Source organism: Myxine glutinosa, chromosome 6 (assembly GCF_964187855.1).
Source record: "Myxine glutinosa chromosome 6, kmMyxGlut1.1, whole genome shotgun sequence".
Lineage (NCBI taxonomy): Eukaryota > Metazoa > Chordata > Myxini > Myxiniformes > Myxinidae > Myxine > Myxine glutinosa.
In genome coordinates, this window is record NC_136266.1 from 106,230,767 (window position 1) to 106,246,323 (window position 15,557).

Here is a 15,557-nt window from a genome sequence, read left to right on the forward strand (position 1 = left end):
CCCATGCCTACAGAAAACAGAATTTTTGGAATGCCGGCCACATTTTCCATTCAATCATCCTGTCACTTTGTTAAGAATTTATCCATGGGTCGTCACTCCTAAGTTGAAAGTTCTGTGTTAATCGATCAAGCGGTTGTGGAGAAAACAAATGTAAAAGTAAATAAAGGTGAAAAGTGAGTGTGGAAGAAAAAAAAAAAAGTGATGGCCTCGGCTGAGGTTTCACAACATGGTCAAGGATGGTTGTGGATGCCTATTACTAGTTATTGCAAGTACTGTACAATAAAATCTGTATATTAAAAAAGTTTAACAACGAATGCTTTACTGGGGAGGGGTTAAGTGACTTTCAGGTCACACTGTAGGTAATGCATAGGGCTATTGGCAAACGGTGGGTTGGAGGAGAGGGCAGTGTGAGGAATAGAAGAGGGAAATATCCATTTCCTCTCTCAGCTAATTTTGGAATCTTGAATGTTTTACGTTTTCCCTCCCCAAACCTTGGTTAAGGTGGACCTCAGAGTCTGGAGTGGGAACACGGCAGAAAAATTTGTGATTTTGAGTGTTCTAATAAACCATGGCAAAACCACACCAATGCAATTGTAAAAGAAAACAAGTAATTGTATTAAGAACTCTCACATACACAATAATAACACTCTTAAAGAAAGTACAATGAAAACGTCACTTGCATCAAATGAACAATACGTGTGATGGTACCATCATTCCCCAATGCTCTCAAAGCAATAAACTCACGATACGCCAAACGTGAGTGGAATGTAACATTCCCCAAAGTCCTTGAACGGATCCCCATGCTGGTTGAAGCCATGCAGAACGACGAGAACAGGCAGGTATCGGCACAATGGCAGACGAGGAGTTACGAGGTGAGAGGTTGATATTGGAATTGAGCCGATATGTAAACCAACGGCAATCAACACGATGAGGTCGATATGGAAATCCCAACGACAAAACAAGATGCACCAAGCAGACAGTCTCTTCGAGGACAAAATGGCGTATCGGCCTGTAATGGAGGCGCTTGATTTCTCTCCAACAATGACTCACATTTGGTGATCAAACCTGAGATGCAGGTTTAACTGCACTCGCAATATGTGACGATGTCATGGACAATCCCTTTCCTGGGAAGCCTCAACTCATTCGCGGCCAATATCAAAAAATTCTGTTCGCAACCTCGACGTGACTCACACTGTATCTCTCTCAAATCCGTCTCTTCCTCTCTCTGCCCATCTCAATATCTCTCTGACGACTTTTTTCTCTCCTCTTCCGGCCTCTTCCACGCCCTTCCTTTTTCCTTCATAAACATTTATTTTTACTTTTTACTAAAGTCATCTCCATTTCACACAAAAATCTTAACAACAATATTACCCGAAACTAAAAATCCTAACAGTATTGTTGCGAATATGGAATTTGGCCTCCATATCCGCTTGTAAATATTCCCCTATTTTCTCCAATACTCCCCAACTTTCCCCGATCCCCCATTCCCTAGTCCCATTGCATGTAAATAACAATCAGTAGAGCCGACCTTCCCCTTATTCCCCCATTAAATGTCGTGCCCAGGTCCACCGCACCACACGTAGACAACTTTCGGACATCTTCCTAGTTATTCTTATTCTATGTCAGTTAAGGCCTCGTCTCCATTAATTATGACTCTTCGTTGCACCAGAATGTGATTATATGGCATCAGTAGGGAGTTTAGGACCTTTCCCATACCTCCTCCCATCTTCTTCCCCAAACAACAACAATAACAACAACTACAACAACAATTACAACAACAACAGAGGGGATGGCGGCGGAGCGGGGGAGGATGCGTCCTCACACCGGCTCGATTAGCTCCAGACCATGCGCTCCACGGGGTTACCCCGAAGGGGCTGGCTGTCAGCTCCTCGTCGGGGGCGGAGCCAGTAACCCCCCCCCGCACGCACCCAATGAGAAGCAACGTGCCGATTCCACGAGGCGGAGCTAACGAGCCGAGGGCGTGTCACTCCCCGCCGGATATACGCAGCCGCTTGCCGGACGTGACGTCAGATGCGCCTCAGCTTGGAGACTGGAGAGAGAAGCCACCGCCACCCCCAGCGCGACGATACCTCCCCGCATCTCTGGACCGGACCGAGTCGATTCTGCCTTGAGCCAAGAGTGCACCTTGAGCCATCGCTACCTGCCTTTCCTTTTCATCAACCCCCGTGTGAGTCAGCATTTTGTCCCGTGTGTCTGTCGTCTGTCCGGGGTTAATATAAGAGTGTGTCTAAGTGCCTGTCTTCCTATGATGTACCTCTTGTAGTTGTAATCTAACCTTCCGCCTTAATATAACCTCCTCCGGAGGTCTTGAGAACTGAACCCCTGGTGTCGTATTGTGTCATTATAACCCAGCCGGGTGTCTTCTCTTTCCTATTGAGCCAGCATCGCGCGACTTCGTCAACGTCGAGTATAGTCGGGTAATTTGTGCGGACACGACGGCCATTCCGCTCGGCCCACCTTAACATCAAAGTCGTGTCTGTAACAATTGGTGTCGGGAGTGAGATTCGAGGCCCGACCAAATTTTGAAAAAAAAAAAAAAACGAATAGAGGAAAAAAAAAAAAAAATTTGGTCAAAATTTGGAGCGGCCGAAATTTGTTTTGTTTTACGAAACTCGAATTTTGCAAGTCGCGCTATGGCGGATCAAGACGGCTGGGGTCCGGTAGGGGAGAGTGAGGCAGGGTCGGTCCAGGACCAAATTGAGGGACGTGAGGAGAGCGAAGCAGCGAGGGTAGCAGACGCGCAAAATGGCGCCTCGCTGGTCACCGCGCCCGCGACCGTGGCAGCGCCCCTGGTGGATCCGAACCTTTTTATGTTGCAAATGAGGGCCCTTATGGAACGAATGGGAGACCAAATTGTGGGAATGAGGGCTCAGGGTGAGCGATTAGAGGGCCAAATGGGGGTAATGAGGGACGAAGCGAGGGGTACTGGTGAGGGGTTAGACAAGAAATTTGGGAAGTTAGACAATAATTTTGAGGAGTTAGACAAGAAATTTGGGAAGTTAGACAATAATTTTGAGGAGTTAGACAAGAAATTTGGGAAGTTAGACAATAATTTTGAGGGGTTAGACAACGGGATAAAAGAGGTGAGAAATGGGTTAATGGGGGTAGAAAACAGAATGGCCGCTCAAGAGAATCAAATGGAAGGGATGCAAAAAGGGTTAGAGGGGTTAGAAAACAGTATGGAAGGCAAATTGAGGGACATGAGGGACCAAGCGGAAAGGGAAGTTAAACAAATGGAGCAGCAGATAGAGGGGGTCAGAATGGGGGTAGAAACCAAACTGGATGCTCACAGGGAGGAAATGGAGCAGATGAGGGTGGCATCTGGGCAGGAGATGCAAGTGATGGGAGAGGAGATCAGAAGAGGAGTGAGTGAGGAGGTCGGAGGAGTGCGCGAGGAGGTGAGGCACTGTGAGGAGCACATGGAAAAGGAGGTGAGAAAGGGGGCTGTAAAGTTACAAGGGGGCATAGAGGACCTGACGCAGGAGGTGGAGCAGCTGACGGTGGGACAGACGGAGTTAGTGGAGCAGGTTCAAAGGAACACTGCGGTATTAGGAGGTTTAAAAGCGACACAAAATGACATAAAAAACGACTTGATAGCGACAAAGAGGGAATGTCAGATGGTACGTGAGGGACTGACAACGAGGTTGGACGAGGTGATAGAGGTAATGGAGACGAAGGACCGGCAGGTGAGGACGCACCTGGAAACGGTCAAGGTAGCCTTAGAGGATGAGCTTGAGGAGACGTACCGGGGAATAAAAGAGGTGAAGCACAAATTAGAAGAAGTGGAAGAAGGGATGAGCGAAATTAAGAAGCGACGGAGAGGGGATAAGAAAGAGATAAAAGAGGAGATAAAAGAATTGGTCCAAAGTCTGTGTTTGGATCGTGATGATGTGCTCATTAACCGGATGAGGGATTCGCAGGTGATGGAGGAGAAGCGAAGAGGAAGAGGACCCGGTGTAAGTGGTGACCAATATGGTCGTGCGTATGATGCGCCAGGGGATTTAAGAAGCTTGGGGGTCGAGATGGACCCGGGTGTTCGTGAGAGGCCGTTGGTGAAGTGTGCGACAGGTCTGGTGTGCGAAAAAGGAGGTGTGCGAGGAAGTCCGACTCTGGGGTGTGTGAGGAAAAAGTGCGTGCCAAGGAGTGAGGGTGCTGGCGAGAGTGAGTCGGTCGTAGCGTGTGTGCGAGGGAGCACATGGAAGCGCGGTGTGGTGAGTGTTACAGAGGGTGTGACGGGAGAGTGTGTGCAGGAGTGTGCGCGAGAAAGGTGTGTGACGGACAGGTGCATGGGGAAAGAGTGCGCTGTCAAAGGCAAGGAAGAATGCACGCCTGTGGTGGGTGTTGCAGAGGGTGTGACGGGAGAGTGTGCGCAAGAGTGTGCGCGAGAAAGGTGTGTGACGGACAGGTGCATGAGGGAAGAGTGCGCTGTCAGAAGTAAGGAAGAGTGTCCACCTGTGGTGAGTGTTACAGAGGGTGTAACTGGGGAGTGTGCGCGAGAAAGGTGTGTGACGGACAGGTGCATGGGGAAAGAGTGCGCTGTCAAAGGCAAGGAAGAATGCACGCCTGTGGTGGGTGTTGCAGAGGGTGTGACGGGAGAGTGTGCGCAAGAGTGTGCGCGAGAAAGGTGTGTGACGGACAGGTGCATGAGGGAAGAGTGCGCTGTCAGAAGTAAGGAAGAGTGTCCACCTGTGGTGAGTGTTACAGAGGGTGTAACTGGAGAGTGTGCGCGAGAAAGGTGTGTGACGAACAGGTGCATGGGGAAAGAGTGCGCTGTCAAGAGTAAGGGTGAGTGCGTTGTCAAGAGTGGTGGTGAGAGTATTGAGAGTGACAAGGAGAGTGAGTTAGTTGTGACAGGTGAGCGAGGATGTACACCTGGGATGGAAGGATGCACACCTGGAATGGTAGAGCGTGAGTGGGAATGCACGCTGGAGTTGGTGGTGAGGCACGTGATTGGGTGTGCGAATGAGGGCACACCTGTGATTGTCACAGAGGAGGTGACCGCGGAGGGGGCGCGAAGCGGTGTATTGGTGAGGTGTGCGAGCAACGAATGTGTGCCAAAGTGTTCGGTGGTCAGGTGTGTGACCAAGGCTGTGAGTGGAATGGGTGTACCTGGGTGTGTTAGGAAAGGTACGAGGAGCATGGGCACGGCTGGGTGTGTGAGCAAGGAACGGGCTGCGGGGTGTAAGCATGCAGGTGAAGCATCGACGTTAGACGGGATAGAGTTTAGAACGACTTATAGCCGAATCGGGCCCTCGGTGCGTGCTGGGCCTCGCTTTGAACGGCCGCGTCTGTGCTCCACTAGGCGGAGCGGGCGGCCCGAGAGAAAGAGTCGTCATGGCGACCACTTTTTGTTGAGGAATTCCGGCAGGTCGAGATCGGGACATTGGATGGCTCCACGCCGAGGTGATGCGTGGGATCTCGGCCCGGGTAAGCCCCCGTCCCTGCACCGAGTGCCGGACGCATTCAGCCGCTGGCACAAAACAACCAGCATCCATTGCTTGGCTTTACGAAGCCGGGCTTTGGACAGGAATTGGCGCACCGAGAGGTATTAGTGAGTCGACTGGGTGATGAGGTTAGTGTTTTGGACCCAAAATTAGAGAAAAGCAAAATTTGATGATTGGCAAGGGATTGGCAGTAGTGATTGGCAGATGATGGGCAGTGATTGGCAAATTTTTAATTTGTTGAAATTTGACGTGCAAAATTGATAGTGAGAGACCCCCGATGTGGTGGGATGGCAAATCCACCATCCTTCCCATGTGGGGGCAAAGGAGCAATAGCTTATGGGGTTGATGGCAGTGAAAACTAGCCCGGGTGGGTTAGGATATTGATAGGGATCTAGCGAAGATGACATTAGGTAACGTTAAGATTAGTTAGTGACTGATACCTGTAGTGGGGACGCAGGTAGATTAGTGTGGATTATATTGACGAGGGAGCGCAATAGTTAAAGGGACGACTGGGAAGCGCAAGTTTCAGAAGGGAGTAGTTAGCTGAGATGATGCCGTGTGTGTGAGAATTGAACAGGTGTGATTGCACAGGTGTGCAACTGGACAGGTGTGTGGAGCAGTGTATGAGTAGTGAGTGTGTGGATCAGCGCGAATGCGCTTGGGGAGAGAAGGGTGCAGGTGGCACCAGGTGTGAGAGCACAGGTGTGCAGGTACAGGTGTGTGGAGAGAGTTGGAGTGAGTGGTACGGAGTGGTGTGCATGGTGCGAAGGTGTGGATGGGGGAAGAGTGGACCCCTTTCACGAGCACCCGGGGCGGGTAGTGTAAGTGTTAGGTAGAGGGTGCAGGTAAATTGTGGTTGGATATTGGCATTTGTGGTGCGGTTGCAGAATGGTGTTGTGAATGGGTGCATTAGTGTTGTGGAAATGGCTGGGCGTGTAGCCTGTTAGTGTGTGTAGTTGGTTGGGCACTCCACCACTGTGAGGATGTCGGCCAGGTGAGGCCGCAGGTGGGCTCTGGGAGCCGGTAGTTGTGAGTGGGTGCCTGAGGATCCCGGGTGTGGATCGGGCAGCCCAGTGCCAGAGAGGGCACGGAGTGGGGAGAGAGCCAGAGGGCCTTCCCCAGGTAGTTAGGTTAGGGTGAGGAGCAGGTAAGCTCGGAGGCAACTGCAGTGGTGGAGGTGTGCAGGTGGGTAGACCCACTGGGAGAGGTACACGCCGCAGCCCAGAAATTGTGCGAGGGCACCGGGAGATGAATCGGGGGAGTGAGACCCCAAATTGAAGAGCACCACAGTTTGGCCAATGGGAATTGGTTTTTAGAACCCATAGTGTAAGAGGGCCAATGGTTTGGCCGGAGAAAGACCCCGGGTAGTGTAAAGTTGTTAAAGTCATTTAGGAAATAGTTAGGATTGATGAACCTGTCGCACCATACGCAGCCACTTACCTGTGGTGATGATGATGACTCCACACCTGTGTTTTCTTTGGTTGTGTTGCAGAAATGAGAATTGCTGTGAGGATTTGTGAGACGCATCACGACGTGGATGAGACATTGGGGTGATTCCATCTCTCCCTCCCTAGGAGGGACTGATGATGAATTGGTAATGGCAAATTTTGATGTTGAGTTGAAAATGGCAAATTTTGATGAGAGTTGAAAATGGCAAATTTGATTGGTTAGGAGGGAGAGAAGACGAATTTGGTATATGGGAGGAACGGGGAAGACAGTAGGGATGTTTGTTGATTTGTAAAGTAGATGTTTATGGGTAGTGTTGTGTTTTGTGGATACAGTAAGGGGTAAGGGAGGGGCCATGTAGGTTACCTGGTGGGGGGGGGGGCGTACGATAGGAACGTACCTGTCTCACCTGGTTCCCATGTGCCCCCAGTGTGCATTACCTTATATTGCGTGCACTTTTGCGCCCTTACCACCTTACTCACTTGTCTGCTTCTTTTGTCTCCCACCTCCGAGGATCTGGCTTTGGGGTAGAGAGAGAGGAAAGAGAGGTGCTGGCTGCGCAGTTGTGGGCCTGCACTTTCGCTGTTTGCTGCCGGGATCGATACACCATATGGACCGCAATGTTTGTGGCCACCCACAATGGACCGCAGCTCTTTTGCGGCCAAGCACCACCCGTGGAAGGACCTATGGGTCAACGTGGCACCTATGCCATAAAGGTGAACCACTGTTAATTAACACCAAGTGCACCACAAGAAGAGCAAGAGACACCTGCAGGGTTAGGGGTTGTCGAATTTATTTTTATTCCAATGAACAATGGTGACTGCACCGATTGGTGGTGGGGTGGTGCTTTTGATGCTCGGGAAGGGTGCTCTGCACGTTATTAAAGGCCGTCGGCCACAGAGCACTCGTGGGTTGGTGTATCGATGTTGGCAAGCGCGCTCTCTCTATGCATAACATCTGCATGTGTTCCTCCAAAAACAGGTCCTGGATCGTAGTGTAAATAGCAGCGTAGTCTTGTAAATAATGCTCCCTACCGGCTGTATGTGTAGTTTGCGAATTCTTTCCGGATTCGGTTATCCTGTGGGTGTGTTTCTGTGAGGAGAAGGGTGCAACGTCGCAGGGGGACATATTTACTCATTTGTGAATATCTGTAAAACTGTCGCACTCAGGGTAGAGTTAATAGTAGAGGGAACTACATTGCGTGCCACACTAAAGTAGGTAAAAATTTATCGGGTCGGGACGCCCCGAGGGTAGAGAAGGGTGCAATGTTGCGAATATGGAATTTGGCCTCCATATCCGCTTGTAAATATTCCCCTATTTTCTCCAATACTCCCCAACTTTCCCCGATCCCCCATTCCCTAGTCCCATTGCATGTAAATAACAATCAGTAGAGCCGACCTTCCCCTTATTCCCCCATTAAATGTCGTGCCCAGGTCCACCGCACCACACGTAGACAACTTTCGGACATCTTCCTAGTTATTCTTATTCTATGTCAGTTAAGGCCTCGTCTCCATTAATTATGACTCTTCGTTGCACCAGAATGTGATTATATGGCATCAGTAGGGAGTTTAGGACCTTTCCCATACCTCCTCCCATCTTCTTCCCCAAACAACAACAATAACAACAACTACAACAACAATTACAACAACAACAGAGGGGATGGCGGCGGAGCGGGGGAGGATGCGTCCTCACACCGGCTCGATTAGCTCCAGACCATGCGCTCCACGGGGTTACCCCGAAGGGGCTGGCTGTCAGCTCCTCGTCGGGGGCGGAGCCAGTAACCCCCCCCGCACGCACCCAATGAGAAGCAACGTGCCGATTCCACGAGGCGGAGCTAACGAGCCGAGGGCGTGTCACTCCCCGCCGGATATACGCAGCCGCTTGCCGGACGTGACGTCAGATGCGCCTCAGCTTGGAGACTGGAGAGAGAAGCCACCGCCACCCCCAGCGCGACGATACCTCCCCGCATCTCTGGACCGGACCGAGTCGATTCTGCCTTGAGCCAAGAGTGCACCTTGAGCCATCGCTACCTGCCTTTCCTTTTCATCAACCCCCGTGTGAGTCAGCATTTTGTCCCGTGTGTCTGTCGTCTGTCCGGGGTTAATATAAGAGTGTGTCTAAGTGCCTGTCTTCCTATGATGTACCTCTTGTAGTTGTAATCTAACCTTCCGCCTTAATATAACCTCCTCCGGAGGTCTTGAGAACTGAACCCCTGGTGTCGTATTGTGTCATTATAACCCAGCCGGGTGTCTTCTCTTTCCTATTGAGCCAGCATCGCGCGACTTCGTCAACGTCGAGTATAGTCGGGTAATTTGTGCGGACACGACGGCCATTCCGCTCGGCCCACCTTAACATCAAAGTCGTGTCTGTAACAGTATATAATAACAGCAAAGGTGGAAGTGACGGATCCGTAACAAATGTTTATCAGGATTTGGAATCTTAAAGTTCATATGAAAGACAAAGTAGCTGTTAGAGAAGGTTCGGATCAGGTCTGTGTTGTTACCAGAATAATATTTATTTGCATTTGCTGCAAGCTTCCTTTTTTTGAGCAGATAATGGAAGAATGAACGTTGGGAAAAGACAGGAAAAGCAAGAAAGAGGTTGTGAGTAAGGGGAGTAGAGGGAAGGAGTATGCACGGAGCATTAGGGGGTGAGAGGTTGAACACTTTTTTTTTTTTAATACAAAATCGAGGCTTGTGAAAGAGCTAACATTAATCACACAAAAAAAAAAACCGGACACATAAAACATATAATAAGGGGAGCGGGAGACAAGATGGGGAGAGAGGGGAAAGCACAACATTTGAGAGCAGGGACATCGGGAAATCTGTGGGAGGGAGAGGGCTTGGGGGGAGGAGGCGTGGGAAGGGGGGAGGAGGCGTGGGAATGGGGCGGGGAGGGGGTTGGTGGGAGAAGTATAAAACACATGGACACTGCAAGGACTTCCAGGAAAGAAGTTGGCATTTCAAAAAAGTGGATCTGGGGAGATTTAATGGAGGTAGAAAGAGATAAGGGAAGATAAGAGATGGTGGTGGACAGCTGTTTTAAAGACCTGGAGGGAGGAGTGGGATTGAAGAGAGTGAGGGAGTTTGTTCCAGAGGCGGGAGAAAAGAGGAATAAAAGAGTGAAGGTGAGCAGAGAGTCTTGATTTTGGCAATTTCACCAGAAGAGGATTGCAGGCAGATCTTGTGCGACCTGCAGGAATATTTGGGGGACAGAGCACAGAGAGAGCTGGGGGGGGGGCAAGGCCGAAAAGGAGTCGGTAGAAGACAGAACAACACTTTGCGTACGTAATATTTCCATGAACCCAAACATTTTGAGAAGCTGCGCATGCTAAATCTGAGACACTGGCTGTGTGGTCTTACTGAAGATCGTTGTAAACATAAGCATCTGGCAAAGAGTAAGCTCACAATAGCCGTTGGATCTTTAGTTGTAATCGAGGGAAAAAAAATTTTTGTCTGGAAAATCTCCTTTTAAGTGTCTTCCTGGAGGCTAAAAGTCAATGTGAATGAAAATAAAAGCAAAACACAAAAAGTTCACTGTTCAAATCGACCGGAAATGAGCTGTACTCACGCCACACGAAGCACAATATCCTAATGGAGCCATTGTTTTGTTGTCGAGTGAAACAGTCATAATACTGTACGAAATATGGAATTCTGAAATCATAGTTTCGTGACATTTTTCAATGTAATGTTGCTCCACCCTGAGTATACCCTGGAGCTGAACTTGAATTACCATGCACAATAAGTCTGTGTGTGCTGTAATAACAGCCTCGACCGGCACAATGTAATATGGGCCAGGATGGTAAAATTGCGTGACAACATACACGATAACGTGCACATCCAAGAATGTTTGTGCTTCCCGGTTCATTGTTGTACTTGTGTGCTTCCCCCTCTCTCCCCTTATTTTGTCTTATGTGCCCGTTTGTTTTTTTTGTCCTTAATGTTAGCTCTTACACGAGCCTCAATGTTGTATGCGCAAAAAAAAAAAAAAAAAAATTTATTCACTCCAGATTCACTTTTCTGAAATACCGACTTCTTTCCTGGAAGTCCTAGCTGTGTCCATGTGGTTGTTACCTCTCCCACCCCCACCCCTCTTCCCACGCCTCCTCCCCCCAAGCCCTCTCCCTTCCACAGATCTCCCGATGTCCCTGTTATCTACTGGTGTACTTGTGTGCTTCCCTCTCTCTCCCCATCTTGTCTCCCGCTCCCTTTATTCTTATGTTTTATGTGTCAGTTTGTGTTTTTGTGATTAATGATAGCTCTTACACGAGCCTCGATCTTGTATACAACAACAACAAAAAATCAAGGGCTAAAAGGTGTCTGATCACCATTACATAATCCCAAATCACCATTATACAATCCATAGGATGGAATTTAAGCCTGGAAGCAACCATTGGGAACACACACACACACACACACACACACACACACACACACACACACACACACACACACACACACACACACACACACACACACACACACACACACACACACACACACACACACACACACACACACACACACACACACACATTGTAAATAATGGGATGCAAAATGGGATGTTTTTAATTGATAATCCCAATGATAGGAAAGAAAAGGAAGGGTTCGATAGTTGCAAAGGAAGAATAAATATAGAGAGCAAGCTGGAAGAGGAAGAGGTTGGAAGAGGACTCGTCTTCAGATTCATGGTCCGATAAGTGTTCAAAATATAACATTCAATTTAAATAAGTTGTACCTCGATAATAAAGTGATAAGACAGGTGGACGGATAACATGAACATAAATAACATGATAATACATACATAAATAACATAACATGATAATGATAAAATGAACATAAATAACATGATAATACATACATAAATAACATAACATGATAATGATAACATGAACATAAATAACATGATAATACATACATAAATAACATAACATGATAATGATAAAATGAACATAAATAACATGATAATACATACATAAATAACATAACATGATAATGATAACATGAACATAAATAACATGATAATACATACATAAATAACATAACATGATAATGATAAAATGAACATAAATAACATGATCATAAATAACATAATACATACATAAATAACATGATAATACATACATAAATAACATGATCATAAATAACATGATAATACATACATAAATAACATGATCATAAATAACATGATAATACATACATAAATAACATGACAATACATACATAAATAACATGATCATAAATAACATAATACATACATAAATAACATGACAATACATACATAAATAACATGATCATAAATAACATAATACATACATAAATAACATGACAATACATACATAAATAACATGATCATAAATAACATAATACATACATAAATAACATGATCATAAATAACATGATAATGACATAATAAATAACATAACATGATAATACATACATAAATAACATGATAATACATACATAAATAACATGATCATAAATAACATGATAATACATACATAAATAACATGACAATACATACATAAATAACATGATCATAAATAACATAATACATACATAAATAACATGACAATACATACATAAATAACATGATCATAAATAACATAATACATACATAAATAACATGACAATACATACATAAATAACATGATCATAAATAACATAATACATACATAAATAACATGATCATAAATAACATGATAATGACATAATAAATAACATAACATGATAATACATACATAAATAACATGATCATAAATAACATGATAATGACATAATAAATAACATAGCATGATAATACATACATAAATAACATGATAATACATACATAAATAACATGATAATAAATAACATGATAATAACATAATTAATAACATGACATGATAATGATAAAGTGATAGCATGAACATAAATAACGTGATAATAACATGATAATAACAAAATAAATAACATAACATGATAATGATAAAGTGATAACATGAACCAATTGCTTAACCTTAGTTTTCGGGTTTTTTTCACAAATTAACAAAAAAATGATGAAACGCCCCGGAACTCAAACTTGTTCTGTAGCCGATCATAAAACACCCATGTACCAGGTTTCAGTTCGATATGTTAAATTATATGGAAAAAAAAATGTGGAAAACCACAGGGGGACGGACAGACGGCAAACCTGTAGTCCCCTCCAGGTAGGAAGGGACTATAGGTACTACTACTACTATTTTCATGACCCCAATTAATGGCACTCCAGGTAGGGGACTAATAATAACTTGCGAACATCATCCCAATGGAGTGACGACACGACGCTTGGCACAAAGGGCCTTAAAAGCAGCACAGAAGGCAAAACATGCTTGTAAGACTCTTTCCAGGAGACCATTAGTCGCTGCCACTGACCGCAGGAACATGTCAAGTGAGTGTATCCAGAGTCTACTGAGAAGAGCAGGAAGTAGTGAGGAAAGAACCGATCAAACTGCATCCGACCAGCCAGTGGAGTCATGTATACCTTACAGTCTATTCCCGCATACCTGTACGACACCATAGAAAACGCCGCTTCATGAAAATTATGGGCGGGAAAGTCAAGTTTCGGAAACATTATGAACCGTTCGCTGATTTGCGTCGCATTCCGTTGGAGTTGGGCTCGGGAAACAACAATGAGCGCTGTGTTTGGGGCCTACTTGTCAGAGGCGCCCGTCACCGCGCTCTGGTCATGATCACGGCTCGTAGACGAACGTCTGCCGCCATGTGTCAGCTCTCGTTGCTCACCGAGGGGCCTGGTTCAATGTCCGCCATTCACGACATCCGAGAGCCCTTTACAGCGCTCACCTTTCTTTTCCAGGAAGTATCCTTGAAGGTTCAGCGTGATGAAATAAATGGAGTCAAGCATAAGCAAACAGCACATTCGTTTGATCTGAAAAGCTTCCTTTGAAGCATTGAGAAAGTTGTTACGGATACATGATGTGAGAGCTGAACAATTCCGTTGCATTTCAACATTGAATCGTAACAAATGTACAAACTTTTAAACACGCGTCAAATGATTCGGTAACTTCAGCTTAGGCCAGAGATCGAACCCGTTGTGTTTACGTTCACAAATCAGTGCAGCTGTAGCGTGTGATTGTAATTGTGTTAAACATGCAGCCGAGTTCATTGTGTAACATGTATGATATTCGGAGATATTCACACGAGGGAAAATAACACTAAAATCATTGTACAGTAAATTAGAGATGAGTTTAACTTAAATACTGTAATACCATATTTGGGAAGGGCCATTTATATATTACCTATACACGTGGGGTGAAGATATGTCAAGAGGAGAGAATTTAACCAAAGGATTTGTCTACTACTACTACTACTACTACTATACTACTACTATAACTACTACTACTACTACAACAACTACTACTACTACTACAATTACCACTAATATTACTAATACTACAATTACTACTACGATAATTACTACTACAACAACAACTACAACTACTACTACCACGACTACAACTGCTATCAATACTACAACTGCAGCCACTACTACTACAATTACTACTACTACTACAATTACGACTACTACCACCACTACAACTGCTACCACTACTACTACAATTACTACTACTACAATTACTACTACTACCACTACTATTACGACTACAATTACTACTACAACTACTACTACAACTACTACCACTACTACTACAATTACAACTACTACTATCACAACTACAACTGCTATCAATACTACAACTGCAGCCACTACTACTACAATTACTACTACTACTACAATTACGACTACTACCACCACTACAACTACTACCACTACTACTACAATTACTACTACTACAATTACTACTACTACCACTACTATTACGACTACAATTACTACTACAACTACTACTACAACTACTACCACTACTACTACAATTACAACTACTACTATCACAACTACAACTGCTACTACTACTACTACAATTACTACTACTACCACTACTACTACTACCACTACAACAACTCTACCACGACGACTACTACTATTTTCATGACCCCAATTAATGGCACATTCCTGTTGGGTTGGCACTCGGCTGCACAGGTTTTTCCTCTCCATCCCAATCATATCGCTATCCCAACCATCTCCATCCCAATCATATCTCCATCCCAATCATATCTCTATCCCAACCATCTCCATCCCAATCATATCTCCATCCCAATCATATCTCTATCCCAAGTATACTCTCTCTCTTCCCCCACCTCTCCAGCACTTCCACCTCAATTTTGGTTTTCCCCTTCTCCTCTTGCCAACTGCATCCATATCAAAGACCTGCCTGAGTACATTCCCCTCATCCCCCTTAAGCACATTCCCCTCCTTCCTTTTGAGCAAATTCCCCTCCTCCCTCCGAAGCACTCTCCTCCTTCCTTCCGAGCACATTTCCCTCCTTCCTCCTAAGCACTCCCCTCCTGCTGAACACATTCCCCTCCTCCCTCCGAAGCACTCAACGCCTTCCTTCCGAGCACATTCCCCAACCAACGCAGACGTGCCTCATACTGATACAGATGATCAATTGTGGTTTGGTTTGTTTGATGTTCCCATCTGAGCACACGTCTCCATCTGCTGCGATGAAATGGTTAAATCCCCATTACTATGTAATCCCCAATCAAA